This window comes from Benincasa hispida, chromosome 12, assembly GCF_027475165.1.
Source record: "Benincasa hispida cultivar pf3 chromosome 12, pf3_genome.v1.1, whole genome shotgun sequence".
Lineage (NCBI taxonomy): Eukaryota > Viridiplantae > Streptophyta > Magnoliopsida > Cucurbitales > Cucurbitaceae > Benincasa > Benincasa hispida.
The window spans coordinates 46473725-46495977 of NC_143489.1; positions in this window are offsets into that span (position 1 = coordinate 46473725).

Here is a 22253-nt window from a genome sequence, read left to right on the forward strand (position 1 = left end):
GGATCGATCAACGTAAGTAGTTGCTGATGCCTCCGTAGCAAAAAGATTAATGGAAAAGACGTATAAGGAAGAAAAAGTCATCTTGGATAGCATCTCGCGAAATACAGATGAGTGGTTAGATAACGGGTATGAGGAAAGAGGTTCAGGACAAAGAAGATCAAAAGGTGCCATTGTACCAACTGATACAATGCACACCCTGGTAGACCAGATGACCACAATGATCTTGCTCCTTCAGACTATGGCTATTCAGTAAGGACATCTCTCTTAAGGTTCAGCGCAAGCCAATGCGTTGACACATGTGGCTGCAATAAATTGTGTTCAATGTAGAGAAGGACACTCTTTGGAAGTCTACCCGTTGAATCAACAATTCATATACTATATTCACAACGAATCATTCGACAACACCTACAACCCTGGTTGGCGGAATCACCCAACTTTCAGTTGGTGCGGGAATCATAATCAGGGGGCCAAAGTAATCATAAGAGCAGTCACTCTGGGATTTGAGGCAATCCTCCGGTTTTCATTAATCAGAATCTCTACCAAGGCAACTTTCAAAGTGTACAACCCTACGACCAACCGTTCTTTTTTGACACCTCTTGTAGTACCTTGTCTTTGGAAACATTATTGAAACATTATATTGAGAAGAACGAGGCAATCAAGCAATCACAAGCGTCCTCCCTTAGAAATTTGGAGGAACAGATTAAACAGCTTGCAATTGAACTTAAGAATAAAATGCCTGGTACGTTTCCTAGCAGTTCGGGAGCATCGGGGCCACGTGGAAAAGAACAATGTCAAGTAGTGACATTGAGAAGTGGTAAAACAACAGGCCCCGTGTCACCTGTACCAAATTCAGTAACAAGACCAATAGATTTAACCATCAACGATGACCCATCAACAATTAATGACAGAGTTACCAGTTCAGAAGAAGGTACATCTACAAGGAATGAATCTCAGCAAGACTCCAATGCAAAGTCAACGAAACCTCTAGCTCCTAAAACATAGCAAGCAAAGGACCTCAATGAACAGCCAATTGAATAAGAAGTACGGCGGGATCCTCCACCCTTCTCATCCAGGCTAAGGAAGAAAGAAGACAACAAACAATTCCAGAGGTTCCTAGAAGTTCTCCGACAATTGCAAATTAACATTCCCTTAATAGAAGCGTTGGAACAGATGCCGAGCTATGCGAAATTCCTCAAGGACATACTTGCCAACAAGAGGAAGATTGGGGAGAATGAAACTGTTGCGTTAACATATGAATGTCGTGCGCTATTTCAGAACACCAAAATGAAGGATCCCAGGAGTTTCACACTGCCCTGCTCGATAGGGGGAAAAGAAGTCGGGAATGCGTTGTGTATTTGGGGGCAAGTATAAATCTAATGCCCTTATCAATCTTCAAAAAGTTAAATATTGGCAAAGCAAGACCTACCACGGTTACGTTGTAGTTGGCCGATAGATCAATAACGCATCCCGCTGGCAAAATAGAGGATGTACTTGTGCAAGTAGATAAGTTTATTTTCCCTGCTAACTTTATCATATTAGATTATGAAGCTGACAGAGAGGTGTCTATCATCTTTGGTCGCCCATTTCTTGCAACAGGGCGAGCACTGATCGACGTATCGAAAGGAGAGCTTACCATAAGGGTCGACGATCAGCAAGTTAAATTCAACATTCTCAATGCGGTGAAATATCCAAGTGATATGGAGAATTGTTAATATGTTGAAGAACTGCAAGATGATCATTGGCACAAGCATCAGGAATAATCAGAGGAAGAATACTTTGAGATCGGCGCAATGTGGGTGGAAAATTGTGCCGCAATACAAACTGAGTTAGATTTTGAAACGCTCAAGTTATCTGTGAACCCTGAATCCCAATTTCTCTACTTGAGTATGTTCCCTATTGAGATTAGTGTGATGAGTAGGTTGATGTGGAAACTAGGGTGAAATGATAGAGAAAAGAGTGGAAATTAGAAGAAAAGAGGAAATTTGGAAGGTTAACTTTTGGGGAAAATTTTGGAAATTTGGCTAAGTATAGAATTTTGTGTGTTAAAGTGGTGTTGAGCGTTGGAAGAGTTGTTGGATGATGGATGCGTTGGATGCATTGGATGCGTAGGTGACGGAAAATGGAAGTCATGCATTGGGATGTTATGAGGGTTGGAAGGTGGCATGCGTCGAGCAACCTCGGCCAAATGCCCAGCCATGCGTCGAGCAGCCTCGACAGCGCCCAGGCCATGTGTCAAGTAGCCTCGGATAGCGCCCAGGCCATGAGTCGAGCAGCCTCGGCCAGCACCCAGGCCATGCATCGAGCAGCCCCGGTCGGACGCATGCATCGAGTGGATACGCCCGTGCGTTGAGCACACTGCCGAGCGGCCATGCCCGTATATTGGGCGCACTACCAAGCGGCCACGCCCATGCAGTGAGCACCCTGTCGAGCAGCCATGCCGTGTGTCGAGATGCCCTACCCTGCAGCCAAGCACGCAGCCCATGGCATGTGGCCATGCGAGCGAGCGAGTGATGGCCAGCACCCACCGCATGCCCATACGTCGAAGCAGCACACCCATGCGCCTAAGCACCCGACCAAGCATCAAGGCACTGCGCACAGACAATGCGGCCAAGCACGTCCATGCATCGAGTGGCTACCGTGCCCATGCGTCGAGTGGCCAGCCTATGCGTTGGTGGCCAACACCATGCGCCCATGCCAAGCAAGCCATGCGAGTGAGCTATGTGTCAAGAATGGACGATCACCCTATGCGTTGGTGAGGGTTAGCTCCTTGCGATGGTTAAGTTAAATTGTCATGATAGTAAATTGGCTTGCTATGTGTTGAGTGGAGGCTATGCGTTGTTTATGGACTAGGCGTTGAGCATCCAAGAGTTAGACGCATACAAGGGTGAGGTCACATAGAAAACGTCAAACATGTGTCTTCTTGGGAGGAAAGCCTTAAACCTTAAGAATTTGAGGTGGTGGCATCAGATTGGAGGCCCACGCATTGGCAACATGGGAGGAAGACACTTAGCTTGTGATGACCATAGCATTGCGTTGATGGGATGAGAAGAATACATTTGGCCATGCAGCCAAGTAGGTGGTGTTAACTCCGGAGAAGGTTTGGACACCTATAAAAAGAGCCAAGAGACTTCATTTTTTAGATCACAACTCAGAAATACCGTAAAAGAGTGGGAGAGTGGAACAAACCTTGCGTTGGAGCCAAATCCATGCGTTAGACATAAAGGACACATTGGACAGTGAGGTCTGAGGAGGATGCGTCAACTTGGGACGAGGAGTTCTCCCAATTACTCGTGAGTTTGGAGTGATTCTAAAGCCACCTAAAAGATCTGAAAGTCTAGTTTTTAGGGTAGGGCTGCCAGAAGAAAAGCTCAAAGGGATCGAGATGGAAACTGAAAAGAAGACAGAAGGGTCAGGTTGTCGGATCAGTTTGGGCCAGTCTTGACAATTCTATGATTCCGGCCAAACCACGAGAATTTCTGAGCTCAAAGTTTAGGGCAAGCGTCCTGAGACATTTTAGAACATTTTTGTAGAAGGAAGTATCTTAGAATAAAATTTAGAACTATGAGTAATTTGAGCTGTAAATTGAATCTCAATTCTAGGGGTGAAAAAGGAGCCCGAGGTAAAAAAGGGAACAACTAAAGTGAAAAGCTCCTAAGCAATCAAGGTGAGTGGCTAAAACGTTTTGAATAAAACATTTTCTTAAATGTTTGATTACAACATGTTATAGAAAGTATGTTTTAAAGAAGAATATTCTCATGCCAACTAGTTTACAAAGTGATTTCCAACAAAGCTATGAATTATGTTTTAAACGCATGCATGAGTGAGCAGTTTGTTAAAAAGCTATTTATATGTACAGCATGCGTTAGTACCTTTAAAGCCATGTTTTTATATGTGTTATACTTTACATGCTTCAAAGAGAAAGTCATTTATGACTAGTTTTACTTAAAACGCGATACCGAAGGACATTTGAGAAGGTATCCGCCCAACTAGATACTGAAGGACATTTGAGAAAGTATCTATTGGTACCGAAGGACGTTTGAGAAGGTACCAAACCAACCAGATAATAAACGATGTTTGAGAAGGTATCTGAACAGTAGTACCTAAGGTATGACGGTACTTAGTATGGCCACGTGCACATAGGTAGAGTTAGAGATTAAGCAAAAGGGTTCTCTCTTGACTAGTAGTTGGTGTTGGGATTGTTTTTACCCACAGTAGGGTTATCCTCAACTGAGAAATAGTTTTACTGTTTTATGATTAAAACAGCTTTATATGTTCTATGCTTGGAATATGTTTATACTGCAGTACAAGTACTGTAGAAGCTTATATTTCAGTTAAACTCTTTATTGAGATTTTGCATGAGAATCAATTATCTTTCTTAAGTCACTCACTGGGCGTAAGCTCACCCCGTTTTCAAATGTTTTCTTCCCCCCCACAGGTAGCGGTCAAATCCTCTGAAGATAGCTCTACATCTGCTCTGCCACTAAAGGATAAAGAGATTTGTAACCCGTCTGTTTAGGTGGTTACTATTAATATTGTACACATGTTACTGTTGTTCATATACGGACTAGGTTTTTGGGTTTTGGGACTTGTAAATCTAATGTTGTAATGACTCTAAATATGTTATGTTTCTAAATTAATAAATTTTGGGCCTAAAGACATTCCACTGTATATAAGTTATATTTTGGTATCAGAGTTATTCCGCAAGAGTTATTAGGCAGTAAGTGTCAGCCAAAGGGTTGATAACTGCTGCAGTCACGCCCTTCTCTAGGCTAAGATGTTGGTCTGGGGCGGGGTGTGACATTATCTGAACGAACAACGCAACGTACTAAGCCATCTGTAGAAGAACCACCCATGTTATAGTTGAAGTCGTTGCCAGTGCACCTCAAATATGTTTATTTACGAGGCAATAACACTTTACCGGTTATTATATCTACCTCATTGAGTAAAGAGAAGGACGACACACTTATCCAGATCCTGAAAAACACCGCAAAAGCTTTGGGATGGACCTTAGCGGATATTCAAAGGATCAGTCCTTCGTATTATATGAATAAGATTCGTCTGGAAAAAGGAAAAACAGGATCTATAGAAAGGCAACGTCATTTGAACCCTGCCATGAGGAACGTTGTGAAGAAAGAGATAGTGAAGTGGCTTGATGCAGGCATCATTTACCCCATATCAGATAGCAGCTGGGTAAGCCCAGTGCAATGTGTTCCAAAGAAAGGGGGGATGACTGTCGTCACCAATAGCAAGAATGAGTTAATTCCTACAAGGACAACTATGAGGTGAAGAATCAGTATGGATTACAACAAATTAAATCTGGCCACAAAGAAGGACCACTTTCCACTCCCATTTATTGATCAGATGTTAGATCGACTTGCTGGGAATGAATTCTTTTGTTTTCTTGACGGGTACTCAGGGTATAACCAAATTGCGATTGCCCCAGAAGATCAAGATAAGACAACTTTCACGTTCCCAGCGGCACATTTGCATTCCGTCGCATGCCGTTTGGACTTTGTAATGCACCAGGTACCTTCTAGAGGTGTATGATGGCAATATTTTTAGATTTCTTTGAGGAGTCAGTCGAGGTATTTATGGATGTCTTTTCAGTTTTTGGCAATACTTATGACTCCTGTTTATCAAATCTTGAAAAGGTCTTAAAGAGATGCGTTGAAACGAATCTCATTCTAAACTGGGAGAAATGCCACTTTATGGTTGAAGAAGGAATTGTCCTAGGTCACAAAATATCAAAGACGGGATTGAAAGTTGATCAAGCGAAAATCGACGCAATTTCCAAGTTACCACCACCAGTCAATGTGAAAAAACTTAGCAGTTTTTTGGGACATGTAGGGTTTTATCGAAGATTTATCCGTAACTTTTCCCAGATCGCAAGGTCCCTAAGTGCGCTCCTCGAGAATGACCGCGAATATGATTTTGATGACGCATGCACCAAAGAATTTCACACACTGAAAAATGTACTCATCACCGCACCCATTCTGATTGCGCCGAATTAGATGCAACCTTTTGTGTTGATGTGTGACGCTAGTGGATATACAGTGGGCGCAGTCTTGCGTCAGCGCAAAGATAAGGTTTTGCATCCTATCTATTATGCTAGTAAAACGTTGAATGATGCGCAGAAAAATTATACAACCATGGAAAAAGAAATGCTCGTAGTGGTATTTGCGCTAGAGAAGTTTCGTAGTACTTGATTGGAACAAATGTTATGGTGTATACTGATCATTCTGCGATCAAATACCTTATGACAAAGAAGGATGCAAAACCGAGACTGATAAGGTGGGTGTTACTCCTGCAAGAATTTGACCTAGAGATTAAGGATCGGAAAGGTATCGAAAACCAAGTTGTAGATCATCTGCCAAGATTAAAAAATTGCGAGGTTCAGGAGCAAGAAGTCACTTTTTTAGTTCTAAATGCCGTTTTATGTATAAAACTGACTATTTCGTTAATTGATGACCTAGGTAACTTAATCTTACTCCTTAGCTAACTATGAACTCCTGTTCACTCAGAATTATCCTTAGATCTGCATAGGTGAGGGCAGCTCAATATCGTTGGCCCAATAAGCCTCCCATTTCAGGGGTAAGATCGGGTGGATAGCTGGGAACATAGGGTGCAAGACGAAATTCACTCTTACCCATTATAGAGATAGTAGATAGGTTGTTCCCTTTAGTACTGAATCTAGGTCTTGAACAAGGGGCCCCACCCTCTCCTTGGCCCGAGAGGGATTCGGTTTATATGTTGGACCTTAAACCAAATGTTCATTAGAGGATCAGTGAAACTTAAGGAACAAAATGTAGTCTTGGGGGTAAAACAGTTTTTATGACCCAGCTGAGATTACGAACAACCTGTGAAGGATTAGCTTACTAATCATGGTTATATCAAATGGACACAAATAAATCTATAGTGAGGGGAGTGCAACTACGGGACTATAGTGGAATAACCCGTTAGTTAACGAATGTTTATTAGCTCCGTCTAAAGAGTTTAGCCAACTAATCTCGGATCATTAGAGCCCATGATCTATAGGTCCATTAGGTTCCTCTACTAGCTCATATGGAATAAACTTAGAACAGTATGATAGAATGATTCAAATTATTCGAATTAGGTGAAGAGAGAGAAACCGACAAGTATATGTGATATAGTGGTCAGGTTTTTATGTTTAAAGATACAGCTTTAATATTTAAATGTGATTTAAATCACTAATATGAATACGTTCATATTCGAAAGCTCGAAAATAATGAAAATGGTCAAAGATGTAAAAAGTCAAAGAGTTGACTTTTGAGTTTGAAAAGTCAAACTTTGACCGACCTTATATTCAAATGTGATTTGAATTTCGAGAAAATGAATGCGGATTCATGCTTGGGAGGTCAAAATTTGTAACACGGAAAAAATATAAAAATCAAAATTTTGACTTTTTGGTAAAAGTTTAACTTTGACCAAATGACTATTTTGCTCTTTGACTAAAGTTATTGGAAAAATCCAAACTTTTGTTGGATAATACCACTAACAAAATAGTGGGCTAGGTATCGGCTTATAGTGGAGACATTAAGCCCACTAAGATAGTGGATTATAGGTGTTGAGTATTTATGGATTTGGTTCATGCAATTGTTACATGGTTTTTTCTATAAATTGGGCTTTTGAATTTGGATTTAAAAGTTTTGCCAATTTGCCAACTTTAGTTTTTCAAAATTGGGCTGAAAAAAGGAAAACCCAAAAACCAAAATTCCATTTCTTTTCCATCTCTTTCTCTCTTTCGATTTTCTTCATCCACCAGGTCCTACAACCCAGTTTTGAGTCCAGAGGATAGTAGGTCAACTCTAGTGGTGGTTCGGAAGAGTTCGGGTTGAGATTCAGTGAGGAAAAGCGGTGTTCGGAAGCTATAAAGGTTGTTTCCTATCCACTTTTATTTACTGTTTTCTTCCTCCATTTGCATGCGTATTTCCTTTAAATTAAAAACAATTAGAGTGTAATTAGGTCCTAACTCCACCGTGTATGTCTCAAGTTCCATCATGTTGTATCAAAGCATACTAGAATTACGCTCAATTACTTTTGGTGGGTGTTTTTTTTCCTATCTATTCAAGTTTTGAATGAAATGTGGACTAAAGTGGATTTATTATGATTTTGGCATTGTTTTTCTCTAAATTTCTTGTAGAAATTTGTAATTGCTCACATGTTTATGAGCATTAATGTGTGAAAAAGGGTCTGTAAATTTGTTAGAGTCAATAGAGTTGAAATTAGGTTGTAATTACTTGATTCCAAGAGAGAGAACAGCAGCAAATTGAAGGAAAAATTGCATCACAGACCTGAATTTTGCCTTTAGACTTGAGAATGACTCCATGATCCGACCCGAGCAGCTGTCTGACCCGGTTTAAAGCTGTCTCGCATGCGCACCTGACTTCGTATGCCTGTCCCGCCCAGACCCGACCCATCAGCCCGGGTCTGACTCGGTTCGGAGAACCTCGCGCGTTCTAGTTGTCGACAAAATTTTCCGACCCAGCTCGACGCTCGCTACGCTCACGACCCGCGCATTCCGTCGACCCTACTCGACCCATGCCTCCTTTGACTGCGTCAGCGACCGTTGACCAGCCGGTCCAGACGGTCTGGATCGGTCCGATTGACCTGGTTGAGCCGGTTTGATCGGTTCAACTTGGTTTTTGAAGTTTTTGGGCCGGTTTGAGAGTTTTTTGGCCAGTTCAAGATGGTTCAATGTGTTTGAAGTCGATTCCGGGAAGCTGGTTGCTGATTTATGTAATAAATTAGTTATTTGTTTGTTTTTAATGCCAAAATCGGTCCACTTTAGTGTTGTTTACCTATTATACATGTGATGATAATATTGTTTGATTAGGTGTGCATATAGTATGCCATATAGTTTTAAAATCCCACCATAAGAAAAGCATGTGACATGCATTTGTTATATCTTATAAGTGTTATAAGATATAACTATGCATGTTTAGTTTTAATATAAGTGTTATATTAAAGCATGTTTGATTGAAGGAAGCATGCTATAGAAGAATGCTCTAGGGTTATAATTGTTATAATTTATTTTATAATTGTTATAAAATAACCTAGACTTCTAAAATCTATAACAAAGATAGATGCATCCTCATTTAGGTATAACCATCGAGCAATCCCAATTTTCATAGAAAATAGGTCGATATCTTGTAAAATCGAAGTTACAAGAAAACTCACCTGGCAAGATCTTGGCAAAAAGTCAGATAAGATGACAAAGGTTGAAGGTTTTTAAGTTGACGGTTCACGGAACACCTACTACCTGGAGATCGAGTTCGCATCTAAGTTAGGTTAAACCAGTTTTATGAGCATGCGTGAGCGGTGTGAGGTAATAAAATTTGTTTATCACCTAGACATCGTAGGTTAAAAATCTAGTATAAAAGTTATGCTTGAATGAATCACCTAGACTTAGGACATGTTTAGTTAGACGAAATGTATGCTAAGTATTTTATACCTTAATTGTCTAGAACACCTCAGCTGGAGAGAAGTAATGTACTTTTAGCTCCAGCGTCCCTAAGACTTCACACCGTGAGATTCATGCTTGCTTTGGGCCGCCCTCGGAGTGGACTCCATTCGGAGAGTGTTTGCATGAGTCAATACCAAGGTGAATAGGGGAAGTTGTTTATAGAAGTGGGAGAAGGAAGTGTGTCAACACATCCTACGGTCTCTTCCATTAGGTCGCACTGTGAGATTCCTATAATGTGCCTGCCTGTCTGCCCTAGAGCGACCTTACCAATTGCAGGGCTAGGATTCGAAACTCCACGAACTCTAGAAATAGATAGGGTCTCTTAGGTCCGTTTTCATTCTTGTCTTTCCAACTTCGAGAGCATAATGATTCTGATCTTTGAGGTCTGAAAATGGAGGGTCACACTTACGAGAATTACTAAGTGTTAGTAAATTCTTGACCAAAGTAGCGATAACTGAGTTACTATAGGGATAAGAGTTATTCTGGTGATAGTATCTAGTCAAGATAGTCTTGGACAACGGAGGAATAGTCGATCACCCCTCGGTGGAGGTTATTCTAAACCAATGAAATATCGTTGCAAAATATAATAATGATGGGTACATTATTAGTTTTTTTTTTTTTTTTGCTAAATTTGATTTGATTTAAAAGATTAATGTTTTTTACTAAAAAGGATATGTTTTTCTTTTCAGCATGACTAGCTCTCTAGATCAACTCTTAGCTTCCGAGAAACTAAACAGCGATAATTACTCAACATGGAAAAACAATATGAATTCAACACTGGTATAGATGACCTGAGATTTGTCTTAACTGAGGAATGTCCTCAGGCACCTTCCTTGAAAGAAGCACAAGGCAAATATGATTTACTAGTTGCTGAGACATGTTTAGTGGAGGATGATACCTCAACCTGGATATTGGATTCAGGAGCCACTAATCATATTTGCTTCTATATTCAGGAAACTAGTTCCTGGAAAAAGCTTGAAGAAGGCAAGATCACCCTCAAGGTTGGAACAGGAGAGGATGTCTTAGCCAAAGAAGTAGGAGAATTGAAGTTATTTTTCAACGATAGATATATCATAGTTAAAGATGTTTTGTATGCACCTCTTATGAAAAGGAATTTAAAATCTATCGCTTGTATTATGGAACAAATGTATAAAATATCTTTTGAAGTTAATGAAGCGTTCATTTTCAGAAAAGGTATTCAAATTTGTTCTGCTGTACTTGAAAACAACTTATATAAGTTAAGACCAACTAAAGAAAAATTTGTCTTAAATACTGAGATGTTTAGAACAGTCGAAACTTAGACTAAAAGACAAAAAGTTACTTCAAATGCCTATCTATGGCACTTAAGACATGGTCACATAAATCTCAATAGGATTGAGAGATAGGTTAAGAATGGACTCCTAAATCAGTTAGAAGACAATTCTTTACCTCCATGTGAGTCTTGTCTTGAGGAAAAAATGACTAAGAGATATTTTACTAAAAAAGGTCTCAGAGCCACAATACCCTTAGAGCTCGTACATTCGGACCTCTGTGGACCGATGAATGTCAAAGCTCGAGGTGGGTATGAATATTTCATCAGTTTTATTGATGATTATTCAAGGTATGGTCATATTTACCCAATGCATCACAAGTCTGATTCTTTTGAAAAGTTTAAAGAATATAAGGCTAAGGTTGAAAACCAGTTAGATAAAACAATGAAGACACAATGATCAGATCGAGGTGGGGAGTACATGGACTTAAGATTCTAGGACTATATGATAGAACACGGAATCAAGTCACAACTCTTTGCACCTAATATGCCTCAGCAAAACGGTGTATCTGAAAGAAGAAAAAGAACCTTGTTGGACATGGTTCGCTCAATGATGAGCTTTGCTGAGTTACCTGATTCGTTTTGGGGACATGCATTAGAGACTGCTGTCTATATTTTGAATAACGTTCCCTCTAAAAGTGTTTCAGAAACACATTATGAGCTATGGAAAGGGCGTAAAGGAAGTTTACGTCACTTTAGGATTTGGGGATGCCCGATACACATGTTGGTGCAAAATCCTAAAAAATTGGAACGTCGTTCAAAACTATGCCTATTTGTAGGTTATCCAAAAGAAACAAAAGGTGGTCTATTTTATGATCCTTAAGAGAATAAGATATTTGTATCGACAAATGCCACATTCTTAGAGGAAAGGCCACATAAGAAGTCATCAACCTCGCAGTAGACTAGTATTGAATGAAATTTCCAAAAAGGCTATAGATAGAGCTAATTCATCTACTAAAGTAGTAGATAAAACTAGTACATCTGGTCAGTCACATCCTTCTCAAGAGTTGAGAATGCCTCGACGTAGTGGAAGGGTTGTTCATTAGCCTGACCGTTACTTGGGTTTAATAAAAACACAAGTTGTCATACCTGATGACGGCATAGAGGATCCATCGACCTATAAACAGGCGATAAAAGATGTGGATCGTGATCAGTGGGTCAAAGCCATGGACCTCGAAATGGAGTCTATGTACTTCAATTCTTTCTAGGAACTTGTAGATCAACCAAATGATGTAAAACAAATTGATTGTAAGTGGATCTACAAGAGAAAACGAGACCAAGCCGGTAAAGTACAGACTTTTAAGGCTCGACTTGTGGCAAAGGGTTATACCCAGACAGAGGGAGTGGACTATGAAGAAACTTTCTCTCCCGTTGCCATGCTTAAGTCGATTAGAATACGCTTATCCATTGCCACCTTTTATGACTATGAAATTTGGCAGATGGATGTCAAGACAGCCTTTCTAAACGGCGATCTTGAGGAGAGTATCTATATGGCTCAACCAAAGGGGTTTATTGCACAGGGTGAAGAACAAAAGGTTTGTAAGCTTCAGAAATCCATTTATGGGTTGAAATAAGCTTCTAGATCTTGGAATATAAGATTTGATACTGCGATCAAATCTTATGGCTTTGAACAGAATGTTGACGAGCCTTGTGTTTACAAGAAGATCGTCAATTCTACTATAGCGTTCTTAGTTTTATATGTTGTTTTATATGTTGACGATATTCTACTCATTGGGAATGAAGTAGATTACCTAACTGACATCAAGAAATGGCTAGCAACGCAGTTCCAAATGAAAGATTTAGGAAATGTGCAGTATGTTCTCGGGATTCAGATTATTCGGATCTGCAAGAACAGAACACTAGCCATGTCTCAAGCAACTTATATAGAGAAAATGTTGTCTAGGTATAAGATGCAGAATTCCAAAAGAGATCTATTACCTTACAAATATGGAATTCATTTGTCGAAGGATCAATGTCCTAAGACACCTCAAGAGGTTGAGGATATGAGACGCATTCCCTATGCTTCCGCATTAGGGAGCCTGATGTATGCAATGTTATGTACTAGACCTGATATATGCTACGCAGTAGGGATAGTCAGTAGGTATCAGTCCAATCCTGGATATGATCATTGGACTACCGTTAAGAATATCCTCAAGTATCTTAGGAGAATGAGGAACTACATGTTCGTGTATGGTACTAAGGATTTGATTCTTACTGGATACACTGACTCTGATTTTCAAACTGATAAAGATGCAAGAAAGTCTACATCGGGATCAATGTTCATTATAAATGGAGGAGCAGTAGTGTGGAGAAGTGTGAAGAAAAACTGTATTGTGGACTCCACAATGGAAGTTGAATACGTAGCTGCTTGCTAAGCAGCAAAGGAAGCAGTATGGTTAAGGAAATTCTTGATAGATTTGGAAGTCGTTCCAAATATGCATCTGCCTATCACCATATATTGGGATAATAGTGGTGCAGTTGCAAATTCAAAAGAACCAAGAAGCCACAAGCGCAGCAAGCATATTGAGCGCAAATATCATCTGATCTGGGAGATTGTACATCGTGGAGACGTTGTAGTAACCCAGATATCTTCTAAGCAAAACATTGCTGATCCTTTTGCAAAAGCCCTCACGGCTAAAGTGTTTGAAGGTCACCTATAGAGTCTAGTTCTACGAAGTTTGTAAACTAGGACAAGTGGGAGAACTTTTGGGTATATGCCCTAGTTTATTGTGAGAAATTTTAGGTATATGCCCTAGTTTATTGTATTCATGTGTTTATTGTACTCATATGTTTCTCACTTAAATTCAACATTGTGATACTCCACTAGGAGTTTTAGCCAAGTGGGAGTTTGTTGGATTTTATGTCCTAAAACTCGTAGTTTGTAAATTAAGATTCTGTTTTGTTTTTCAATAAAGTTGTTATTGAAATTGTAATCTTGAATCCAATAAACTAAGGTCCTGAGGCTATTTAATGTAGTTTTAACTTTATGTAGTGACATAAATGTGGATCAAGTTCAAATATATATCCAAAACGGTCTATAGTATATGAATAATGTTAGGCGCCTTATTCTGGGGACACTATGGATGTGGCCCACTTTGTAGTTAGTACAAACGATGTGATCTTGAATCGTTCATATAGAGATATGTGAGTGAGGGCATCCTATGCAATGAGTTTGCATAAGACTAAACCATGAAATAGTCACTTTTTACGCTCTAATTGATGACCTAGGTAACTTAATCTTAATCCTGAGCTAACTATGAACTCTTGTTCACTCGAAATTATCCTTAGAACTGCATAGGTGAGGGCAGCTCAATATCGCTGGCCTAATAAGCCTCCCATTTTAGGGGTAAGATTAGGTAGATAGCCGGGAACATAGGGTGCAAGACGAAATTCATCCTACCCGTTATAGGGATAGTAGATAGGTTGTTCCCTTTAGTACTGAATCCAGGTCTTGAACAAGGGGCCCCACCCTCTCCTTGACCCAAGAGTGATTCGGTCTATAGGTTGGACCTTAAATCAATTGTTCATTAGAAGATTAGTGGAACTTAAGGAACAAGATGTAGTCTTGGGGGTAAAACGGTTTTTATGACCCAGCCGAGATTACGAACAACCTGTGAAGGATTAGCTTACTAATCATGGTTATATCAAATGGACACAAATATATCTATAGTGAGGGGAGTGCAACTACGGGACTATAGTGGAATGACCCATTAGTTAACGAATGTTGATTAGCTCCATCTAAAGAGTTTAGCCAGCTAATCTCAGATCGTTGAAGCCCATGATCTATTAGGTTCCCTACTAGCTCATATGGAATAAACTTAGAACAGTATGATAGAATGATTCAAATTATTCGAATTAGGTGAAGAGAGAGAAATCGACAAGTATATGTGATATAGTGGTCGGGTTTTTCAGTTTAGAGATACAACTTTAATATTTAAATGTGATTTAAATATCAAGAATATGAATACGTTCATATTCGGAAGCTCGGAGATAATAGAAATGTTCAGAGATGTAAAAAGTCAAAGAGTTGACTTTTGACTTTGAAAAGTCAAACTTTGACCGACCTTATATTCAAATGTGATTTTAATTTCGAGAAAATGAATGTGAATTTATGCTCAGGAGGTCAAAATTAGTCAACATGGAAAAAATAATAAAAAGTCAAAATATTGACTTTTTGGTTAAAGTTTGACTTTGACCAAATGACTATTTTGTCCTTTGACTAAAGTTGGTAGAAAAATCCAAACTTTTGTTGGATAATTCCATTAACAAAACAATGGGCTAGGTGTTGGCTTATAGTGGAGACATTAAGCCCACTAAGACAGTGGATTATAAGTGTTGGGTTTTTAAGGAAGTTCATGCAATTGTTGCACGGCTTTTTTCTATAAATTTTGCTTTTCAATTTAGTTGAAAGACTTTTGCCCATTTTTGCCAAAAAAAAATTTCAAATTTGGGCTAAAAAAAGCTATTTTCTTTGAGAAAAATTCATAACCCAACCCAAAGATCCATCTTATTTTCCATCTCTTTTCTTTCTCTCGTTTTCTTCATCCACCGGGTCCCACAACCCGATTCTGAGTTTAGAGGATAGTAGGCCAATTCTAGTGGTGGTTTGAAAGAGTTCGGGTCGAGATTCAGCGAGGAAAAGCGGTTTTCGGGAGCTTCAAAAGTAAGTTAATTACTGTTTTTTTCCTTCAATTTGCATGTTTTTTCCCTTAAATTAAAAGCAATTAGAGTGTAATTAGGTCCCAATTATGCTATGTATGTCTCGAGTTCCATCAGTTCTAGCATTAGAAGTCGTAGCATTTGCGTCGAGAGATGATTTACTATTGTATGCGTGTTGCATGGTTGCATAACATGAACGCATCCTAGGAAGTGTTAGTCGAACCCTTCTCAACCCATTCACTGCATAGTCATCACATCTTCCATTTTGTCAACTCTTTTCGAAACTCCGCCGTATTTGTTTATTTTTATTACCGTAAACAACAATCCAAACATCTATTTGATTATTTGCTTACCACAAAGTCTTCTTGAAAATTACCACCGCAAACTGTTTTCCCAAGTCCCTGAGTTCGACCCTAGACTTACTAGGAGACTCAGTGGGGTTTATACTTGGATTCCACTGAGAAAGCTTGTTGATCAACATATTTCCATCACTGCATTTCATCCATAATTTCATCTCATAAAATAACGCATCAAGTTTTTGGCACCGTTGCCGGTGACTTCGACAAATCAGTGTGCTAACGGTAATTTTTCTGATTTCTTTGCATCTCTCAATCTCTGGCGAATTACGACCCGAAGATTGAGAGGACATTTCGATGAAGACTGAGAAACAACCGCCAACAACAAGATAAAACCCCAAGAATGGCAAAACAACCGGAAGCAAGGGCCACAAACGCGAACAATATAATGGCCAACCCCGTCTTTCTGGCGAATGACCGCAATCGACCCATTCGGGACTATGCGTCACCAAACTTCTATGATTTCTATCGAGGAATCATGAGGCCAGCATTAGATGGATCAAGGTTTGAAATGAAGCCGGTAATGTTGCAGATGATTCAGGCTGCTGGGAATTTTGGAGGAAGGCATGGCGAGGACCCGCACGCTAGCCTCCGAAGCTTCATAGAAATCTGCAATACTTTTTTTATCTCGAATATCTCCATTGAGGAAGTTCGACTCACTCTGTTCCCATTTTTCTTATGTGATCAAGCAAGAAAATGGGCGTATTCTCTCGAACCGGGGGAGATAACCTCGTAGGAACAAGTCATCAATGAGGAAGTACTTCCCACCAACCGAGAATGCCAGAAGAAGGAAACTAATAACAAATTTTGAACAAGAAGATAACGAATTGCTCAGCGATGCCGGGGCAAGGTTCAAGAGGCTGGTAAGAGACCATCCACATAATAGCTTACCAGACTGCTTGCAAATTGAGATCTTTTATCAAGGATTGAACCCTGCTTCGCATTGTATGTGTGTTGCATGGTCGCATAACATGAACGCATCCTAGGAAGTGTTAGCCGAACCCTTCTCAACCTGTTCACCGCATACTCATCGCATCTTCCGTTTTATCAACACTTTTCGAAACTCCACCGAATTTTTTTATTTTTATTACCGCAAACAAAAATCCAAACAACTATTTGATTATTTGGTTACCGCAAAGTCTTCTTGAAAATTACCACCAAGTCCTTGAGTTTGACCCTGGACTTACCAAGAAACTCAGTGGGGTTTATTTCCATCACCACATGTCATCCATAATTTCACCTCATAAAATAACGCATCAACAATCAGTCGCATGAGCTGAAGGTAGTTATAAGCACATGGTGGCCACCATGCGCCCAACAATTGCCGGAAGTTCTAATGGTCAAGACGAGCCTATTGCCTAAGAAGTTGAGAGCAATCTCCTGCATGGAAGACTCCTTGTGGTGACATCACTCCAATTTCTCCAAGGACGTCTTCTACTATATCTTTAACTTGCTTTTCTAGTTTAGTTTATTTTTACTATTATTTTGGATATGAGGCTACTTTCTTGGATGTGGTGCATTTTCTCCTTGTAGGTGCGACAATAATTCTCCTCGGTGCGTAGCTACAATGGAAGGATCCTCTTCATCATTCAACGCATGGCTTTGACTGCATGAATTCCAAGGCATGGTCACAAGCGTTTTTCTACTCAAGGTTCTTTTCTTGTTATCTTTTATGGATTATCCTTTTGAAATTCTCTTTGTCCGATTGCTTTCCTTTGCGATGCATCTATGATGGTACGTATAATTCACTACATCCTCCAACTAAGTATTGCAAAGCTCACCTTACTTCTAATAGCTTCTTCACAATTTGGCAGTTTAAGTTTTATCATGTGTAAACCTCTGCTTAAACATTTGTTACCGCATTCCTGTTGAGTTTGTCTTTAGCTTTGCGGTGAGAGCGCTGCCAATCTTTATGTTTAAGGGTGGCAGCGATCCCAGAGAAATGCGTTCACTACATTGAGATGTTATTAAAAAAAATTGGGAATAATAACTCCACTGTCAATGCAATGGGGAAACCCATGTTGATAAGAGTTAAGTTGTGAAAGGCACTTATCCATAGTTGGATGTTGATAACTTGTAGAAATACAAGTTATTTATGCCACCTTATCTAGATATTGCGGCCAAAAGTTAGTAAATATGCACCTATTGAATGAAAATTAGCCTAGTATTACAATAATTATAAATGTTTGCAATTACACCCACTAACACCATAAAGATGGAAGACAAGCCGAATTTTACTTTGTTTTGCAAGAGACCAAGTCACTGCTTGTGCTCAAGGCTCACGAGAAACCGATCAACGCATATCTATCACATTGAGCCAGCCAATCAACAATGAAGAGACGATTACCGTAATGACGGTGCAATGCGACAGTCGATCAAGAGCTGTGTTGCAATTGCATGCGGTAATAAAAAAAAACCGCATGCGAACCCATGATCGAAAGATGCAGCTGAGCAATGCAAAAGCGGAGGATTGAGACACGTGTACAACTAACGGTTGTGCAGAATTGACGGTCTGATTGCATAATAGAAGAAATAATATCCCTCCATCTTCGGAATTGCCATAACAATCAGTGGGGACTATAAGGCTGGAGTCAAAGACCTGCATCTATAAATACCCCATAGATTTCAGAGAAAAAAAGAAGACTACTCGATACAGGGTAAGTGCTGCAAAACTATTGAGAGAAAAGGCTGAGTTGAGTGCTTAAGTGAAGAAATCCGAGAAGAAGACGAGATAAGACCAAGAGGTGAATCTCAGATCTAATTTTCCAAACACTCAATTAAAAGCTCTATGCAAAGATCCTTCCTACTGGTGGAGCAAGCTTGAGAGGGAAGCTCTTCCAACCATCAAATCCATCCTATCTGGCAAGCAGATCTCCATAGAATTAGTGCCAAGACATTGGCACTTATTTGTATCTGTTCTATCTCTTTCATCGTTGTATTTCACTGTTTCTTTACCTCTGCATTCACACCATGTATCAAACGCTTAATAGAGATATGAAATGTTTCAATAGTTTTCATGTACCATTTTTTGTCTATTTCCGTTCACCCGTCAATCACTTTCTTCATGATGTCTTCTTAATTTCCTGATAAGCAATATGAATTAACCAAGTACTTAATCTGTGTTAAAGATATAAAATGTGTTTAGCTAAGGCATGTTAGACGGCATCTTTACATGTGAGAGTAGAAGTGAAAATTCCATTCCGACCTATCGAGAGAAGATTAGAAGAATGCGTTAACTAAAGCGAGTAGTACCTTCAAACATGGAAGCATCCTTGCGTTCATCATGTTGGTCTCTGTTTCACCACAGGCATGTGGGAGCACAACCGATCACTGAAAGGTGTATGCTAAGAGAAGAGCAGAACAACATATGTAGCTTCAACGCAATTGAGAACTTGCATTGTTATATTCTTTGTCTTTCTCTTTCTGTTTTGTTCATAAGACTTGCCACCACATTCCACATTCTTTGCATAACTTTCACAACCAGCTAACATGAAGCCTGTATCTTGTAACATGAAGTCTGTATCTTGTATCACCTAGCTTAGGTTTATTATATTTTTATTTTATTATTGCACCTTTACTGCTTTACTCTAGTTTATTGCAATTTATATACCTATACAAACCAAACTTTTAAAGATTGAAAACCTGGTACCATATATCATGAACATACCACAATAACCTAAATCAGTCCCCGTGTTCGACCTCGGATCACACCGAAAAACTTGCAGTGGAATTACACTTGGTTCCATCGTAAGGAAACTTGTGACCACGCAAGGCATTCGACGTGAACATCCATAGATAACGCATATCTAGCAGTAATATTGCATCATTTCGAGCATAGAAGATCATCAATCATACATCTTAGTGTTAGCATATATAAAACGGTCAACAAGTTTATGGCACCGCTGTCGGGGAATTGGTTAATGGTTTATTGTTTGAGTGTGTTTTTGGTATTTTGTAGGATAGATTTCATTGTACTGGTTGTTCAACGTGGAGAGCAGCCTGACGGTTTATGAGTCCTAGTGCTGAACTGGAATTCGTAGCTGACCCTAAGATCGAGCAAACTTTCCGTGCAAGGGTACGTCAGAACCGAATTAGGCGAAAGAAGGCAGCCAGCATGGCGAACAATAACGATAATGCGGTACCAGCTAAAACCAAGGGGTTGTTCGACCGGCCAGGATCCTGTCTTCTTGGCGGTTGATCGCAACATCCCAATACGTAATTATGCGGCATCCAATTTGTATGATTTTTTGCTTGGAATCTCGAGGCCGACTGTGTAGGAGAACGCGCGTTTTGAGATTAAGCCGATCATGTTGCAGATCATTCAAAATGTCGGGCAGTTTAGGGGTCTACAAGGTGAAGACCCACATGCCCATCTGACCAACTTTGTCGAGATGTGTGGCAATTTTTCCTTACCTAGTGTGACCCCAGAAAATATAAGATTGTATCTGTTCCCTTACACCTTGAGGGACGAGACTAAGAGGTGGGCTTACTCACTGAAGCCAAATGAGATGACTTCATGGGAGCAATTGGTGGAGCGGTTCATGAAGAAGTCTTCACACCTGCCATTGATACACAAGGCGACGAAAGGATGTGTTGAACTTTGAACATAAGGAGAATGGGACCCTGAGCACTGCCTGGGTGCGATTCAGAAGACTGGTGAAATACTGCCCGCATATCGGGATTCCCGATTGTGTCTTGATGGAAACATTTTACAATGGCTTGAACAGAGCAACGCAGGCTATTGTTGATGCCTCCACGGCAGGAGGTTTTATGGATAAGACATACACCGAGGCCAAAGCCATCCTCAACCGCATCTCGTGGAATATGGATGATTGGATCGACGATGGTTATGGACGCTGAGGCGCCGATAAAAGGAAAACTGAAACAACCATTATCCCTGCGAAGACAATGACCACGTTGGCCGCACAGATGGCCACGGTGACCTCGATCCTCCAATCATTGGCAATTAACCACGGAGCCATTGCCCCATAATCAACATAAACCGCAGCACCAGCTCAAGTGGCTGCAATTAGTTGCGTCAATTGTGGAGGGGCTCACGGAGCTGACATGTGTCCATTGAACCTTCAGCAAGTGTGTGCTATCAAGAACAACCCCTTCAGCAACACCTATAATCCGGGCTGGAAGAGCCATCCTAACTTCGGTTGGGGAGGCAATCCCAACCTAGGGGGGCCAGTGAACCATCAAGGGGGTAGTAGAGGAAATCCCCCTTTTCACCACAATTAAGGGCAATCAAGACCGCATAACCAACAACCATCATCATCTAACACCTCGGGAGGCTCGTTAGAAACACTGCTGAAGCAGTATATGGATAAAAGTGATGCGGTGATGCAAGCACAAGTGTCTTTTATAAGAAATCTGGAGATCCAAGTGGGCCAGCTGGCCTCTGAGCTAAGAAGTCGAACGCCGGGAACATTGTCTAGCAATTCAGAAGCCCCAGGATCTACAGGGAAGGAGAAATGTCCTTAAGACATTGAGTAGGCAAGCCTGACCGGCTGTGGAAATGTGGATTGCGATCATCTAGGACAATGCAATTTTTGGTCCATATCTCAATACTATGTTTAATGCTTTATTGAATTTCTGTCTCTTTAAATTCTGAATCCTGTCTTCAATTCTTCATGTAATTCAATTTTAACTTTATGAATTTATTTCCTCATTCACTTCTCTACATTTAATTCTGTCTCGTCTTTAATTCTTTGACTTTTTTGTCATCAATGCGTTGTGCTTTAAATGGTAAATGATTGAGTAATAAAGGAAAATCTATTGCAGCAAGCCACAACACTTGCGTTGATGAAAAAGATATAATAAAAATAAAAACAAAAACATCTAACAACAAATATGCAAGGCGGCAATGGACGCATATCAAACCTATCAGGAATGCTTTGCATTCACCTAACTCAATTGTATTGAGTTGAGGGGTGTGTTGCGCTCGCATATGTCCTTTGCCCATCCTTAGCCAAATGCACTATGTTGAGGTATCCTTTAGAAATGCGTTCGTTAAGGGGTGTGTTGTGAGGATATATGCGTTGTTGCCCGTCCTCTACAAAGATACAGTTGCGTTGGTGAGCACAATGCGTTATTCTTTTTCATGCATCCATTCAAATAAAATATTAAAGAAAAATTTGTTTGGCAATTTGGGAAGAATTCAATCGATTCGTATCCCCAAGCAATTATGACTTGGCAGACGAAAGGACACTTTTTCTGAAATTCCATAAATAAGGGAGGTGGAACGACGCGCTTGTTGAGCTGCTCGAGGCCAGTCGTCGCAAAAATCGTGTTGCGCCACCATGGCCTAACCTATAAATATGATCTCCTCTTTCATTGGAAACCCTTTACCTTACTTTGGCAAACCAGAAACCCTAAGCGTCTTGCATCCCAAACCTTTCTTTATCCCCAGCAGCTGGAGTTTTTACTAGACCTTTCCAAG